At 39.9% G+C, this 4945-nt stretch overlaps 1 long non-coding RNA gene across 1 annotated transcript; it reads right to left on the bottom strand.

The window, feature by feature from the left end:
* Nucleotides 1-2086: 2086 nt before the first annotated feature.
* On the bottom strand, nucleotides 2087-3670 carry LOC147635920 (uncharacterized). Its single transcript, XR_015266458.1, has 2 exons — nucleotides 2589-3670; nucleotides 2087-2341 (listed from the first exon to the last, which is right to left on the bottom strand). It is a non-coding gene; the product is annotated as an uncharacterized LOC147635920 (long non-coding RNA).
* Nucleotides 3671-4945: the final 1275 nt, after the last annotated feature.

The raw sequence follows: 4945 nt of genomic DNA, 5'->3' as shown, positions 1-4945 counted from the left end.
AGATGCAACTGACCTATTTCAATCGTGACCTATACGATGATTCTTTTGTGCCAAGACCATTTAACATTTTGACCAAGAATTTCCAACGTCTTCGATGAATACCTTCCGTGCCAAATTCCCGCAATGTTGTGAGGATGGGCTTATGAGTTTCCCTTTCAATTCTAGAGCTACTATCTTTTTGAAGTCGAGCTTTTCTTTTGATGTGAGAGCTACCCTTACTGCAGCTTCAGAGTTAAGCTTTCCCTTTGATCCAAGAGCTACTACCATTTCAACTTTGATGGTTCGAAATGTATACCACACACGTCTTTAATCTTGGACGATACTCAACTAGCTTCATCGTTGATAGTGGTTCCTTATCCTCTCCACTTGCACCAAATTATCATGGAATCATTGCTTTAGATTTTGTATGCCTCGAGTTTCCTTTCAATCCAAGCGGTTACATAGATATCCTCATCGTTAAATGAGAGTCCTTTATCCTTTCCATTTGGCCCTGAGGGTCATATGATTCATGTATGGGTCTTTCGCTACATTAACATTCAATCATGGATGTCATTTTGGCTTTTGTGCATAGCCACTTGTATATGTCTTTTCTTTGGACACGACTACCCTTCAACTTCAAAGACGAAATCATGTTAAGAGGAGATGGTCTGTAACAAAATGTTCATAAGATGCACATGCACATGGAATGGACCTAGGCACATGCTCTAAAGAACATTTACATGTAGATTTAGAACACATGAGCCTTAGGACTATAAAAGACGTGTTCTAAGAGTATTGGACCTTTTTGACATCTTGTGATACTCATTACATTTGCTTTCCATTCTCCTTAGTGCTAATCTCTCTTGCTTTTCTTAATCCAAACTAGTTAAAATAATCCTAAGCTAATCTAGATGCACCTTTCAATGTGTGTGTGTGTGTGTGTGTGTGTGTGTGAGAGAGAGAGAGAGAGAGAGAGAGACAAAGAGAGATTCTATGTGTGTGAGGATACATGCGAGACAATTGTCATATGAGTGTATTTGCACGTGTGCGTGAGAGTTATGTCTGTGCACGTGACAAAGACTAAGAGAATGCATGTGATAGACACATATATATGCCTACATGAGAGTCCCACAAAGAGACATGCACACGCACATACACACACGCTTGTACACACACTTGTACACACACTTGTACACTTACACTCGCTCACGCACTTGCACACTTACACTTGTACACTTACACTCACTCACGCACTTGCACATTAGAGAATCTTTAACATAGTCCAAGAACATTAAGAAAAAACCCTAAAGAAACATGCCAAGTCACTATGTAGAGCCAAAGCAAAAGATTCAACAACGGAAAAGCTCACAAACCTTAAGAGAATCTTAATTAAAAAGCACAATCCCCAAAAAAAAATACCACTGTAAATTTATCGTTTTTATCAATGATTTGTTCCCATCAATCAAGGTAAAATTATTCTCTAAATTATAAACGTTCTCGAGAGCTTTTATTAGTATCAAAAAATCAAATTCAACTAGCCAAAAATCAATTAATAAGTAGCTGTTACACTAGTTTTTATCATCATATAATTAAATATTAACTATCAATAAACAATAATTTATATTATTATAAATTTGATTGTTGAATAATTATCTAATAGCTACTTATAATTAACCATCAAAGATTTTCATTATTATTTTTATTATCAATATTTCTTACCCAATTATTTGTTTATGATTAATTAACTCATACATGAATATTGATCACATGAACTGCTACTTAATCGCACACACTCATAAGCGAACACAATCTCTCTCTCTCTCTCTCACACACACACACACACAAGAAAGCTTTTGTCTCCGTGGTTTCCTACATTTCTCCAAGGAAAACTGCTGATTGTTTTTTTTTTTTTTGCATTCGTACCAAGGATGCTAGCTTCTCCAATGTGGATATGGCTTATGGGGCCTACGCAAACGAGTGCTCATTCAATGTCCAGGTGCAAAAATTATAATTCCATGACAACTAGGGTATTGATGCTCATTCTACATGATTTGAGAAGTAACACTAGCTCAAGGAAGCAAGAATCAACAAAGGCATCCAGTCAACAAGCCAAAAATCATGTAGTACCATATTACTACCTTCAAGTTTTCTAGTCACATCACTTAGCAAACCCACAAGACTGACCCTTTGCTTGGTTTACCAGCTTGATAGCGAAATTAATTCTTTGAAAGTTTATGGCAGTCTTAAGGATCCAGCAATTCAGACAGATTGCAAAAAAAAAACACAAACGGGAATGGTATCACTCACTCCGGTGCCACACTAAGACACCAGCCTCAGAAGATTGTAAGCATGGCTGAGGAAGCTACATCCATAGAAAATCTAGCATTGGTGACAACCCCTCCCTCTCTCTCTCTCTCTCTCTCTCTCTCTCTCTCTCTCTCCTCCTGTACACACACACACACACAATGGCAAAGAGTTGTAGGTAGGTCAGGACCAGGTCCTATATCCTCTTGCAATAGGTCACTCTCCCCCCTCTCCCCTCCCAGGAAAAAAAAACAAAAAAACAAAAAAAAACACGGGGAATTGTAAAAGTGGAAAAGGGAGATTACCTCGTAAAACCTTGGACTTCAGCTGCAACTTAGTCTCTTGAACTAGGCTGCATGTAGATGGATTACGGTGCTCCCAACTAGCAATGAGGTCTCTTCCAATCTTGATTAAAGCGAATGGGCTTGGTGGTATGGAAGAGCGACCATTGAAATACACTTATGCTCATGCTCTGCGTGTCCTTATGGTCCTATTCGCTCACTTGCACAGCCATGCTACAAGACCTCAGCCTTAATGGATGCATGTGGCCATCAGTGAACATGGCTGTACAAATACTTAGTGGATGCGTGTGACATGAGACATGGCCATACATGATGGATGCACCAGACACGACCACACATGGGCATGTGCATATAATGAAACGTGAACACACAACAGATGCATATTACCACGCCCATACATGTGTCACACGTGACCACTTGATGGATGCATGTGTCACACGCATACAAGGGCATGGCACTGTGATGGATGCATGTGACACAGCCATACATGGACATGGCCCAGCAACTAAAGCAACCACTCGATGGATGGATGGATGTGGCCTGCCTCGACATAGCAAAAGAAAGTGAGCACTCAGTGAATGCATGTGGCATGGCTATATGCACGGGCATGGCCGTACAATGTGGATGCATGTGGCATGGCCGTGCATGGACAAGGCCGTACAATGAAAGTGGATGTGCATGTGGCATGGACATGGCCGTAAACGAAACTGAGGATCGACATGGGCATATGATGCGGCCATACATGGGCATGGCTGTGCGAGGATGCAGAAGAGATATAAAAGAACAACAATAATAATAACAGAGGTCGGATTCAAAAGCGCACCTGGACGTGTTGGATGTTGGAGTCCATGGCTAGATGACTCCAAAAAGCCACGTTAAGCATCCAATCAATCACTAATCTGTTGCACCCTCTACCTTCTCGCACTTCCCTGAATGTCAAGTCTCTTGCAGACAGGGGGCTAATTGGTGCTTAAGAATGAAACCTAAATCGATCTCAACGCGCGTACCTCGAGGTCGACTGCACAGTAAGATCTGTGGACACACCACGAACCCTTAGGGCAAATATAGCCCTAACCGTAAGGACACTGCTTTACAAATAAAAATCTAGCATTACAAAAAAATATATGTATATAACCCGCCCCTGAAGGGTTTTCACATTCAAAGTTGGAGGTCTTCTTTTTTTTTTTGGGATGACCAGAATTGAACACCACACAACAAACCACTACTTGCCTCACGGTATCGTCCGGCGAGGCCACGACCTTCTCGAACACTTCCACCATCTGGAATACCCGTTTTCGGCAAGTTGGAAGTATTTCGTGTTTCTGAATAATTTGAACCTTCAACTCTCCAAATTAGTGGCATTTTTCTAATTCCAAAGGGGCAAATATAGTCTACCTTGGTTTTTGATCAATCAAAACCAAATGTGTCTTTTTAACATCATAATTAAGTCAACATACCACGTATGATCCATATGATGGCACCATAGTGCAAGGATTGGGACTTGAACCCAAGATCTATTGTTTATGAGCCAGATATATAAACCATTAGGAGAGAGAGAGAGAGAGAGAGAGAGAGAGAGAGAGAGAGAGAGAGAGAGAATATATATATGCTTTCTTTTTCTCATAGCTAATTTTTAGAGGTGATCTTAAGCAACAGGTTATTGATAAGGCATGCCAAAAATAGGGCCTTAAAGGAGCGAAATTCCACACACCTCTAGCATATGGCCCATTCTCCATACAAATCCTAGTACGTAATTATATTAATGGGTCTCTTTCTTTCATGTTTTACATGATGTACAATGGTGCAAGATTAACTCATCGATCATCCTGATTTGTTAGGGAACCACCAAGTATCAAACATGAACGTGTACTTGGCACCTCTTATTAAGGAGCTCTAAGAGCATTAATTGGATTTTGTGATTCATTACAGATCTAGATCTGACAAGCATCACAACTGTATTCTACAAAGAAAACTCTCCTGGACCATTCATGAATATTCTGACTTTTTATTATATTCAAGTACGGAATGTAACTTTCACATGACTTATTTACACCATTAAGCAAAACTAGAATGGCAGGTCTTGCTACAAAATACCATATCATAAACAAAGAAAAATTAGGTCCAAATAATGAGAATGGACCTGCTAAAACATTCTCACATTCACTTGAGATCCATCGAAAAGATTCTGGGAGATGAGATTACTTCACAAGATAGTGCATCTAACTACCAAGCATCTTTCTACCACCAAAGTATTGAATCCAGTCCTTCAACTAGCACACACCAAAGTGTGTTTGCCTGAAAAGATCTAAATTCAAGTGATACATAAGAAGCTCAAATATGAGTGGAGGAGAGGGATGAAA

The sequence above is a fragment of the Cibotium barometz genome, chromosome 8 (genome assembly GCF_041138505.1).
Source record: "Cibotium barometz isolate CiBa-2024 chromosome 8, ASM4113850v1, whole genome shotgun sequence".
Classification (NCBI taxonomy): Eukaryota; Viridiplantae; Streptophyta; class Polypodiopsida; order Cyatheales; family Cibotiaceae; genus Cibotium; species Cibotium barometz.
This window is presented reverse-complemented; position numbering and strand designations above follow the sequence as displayed.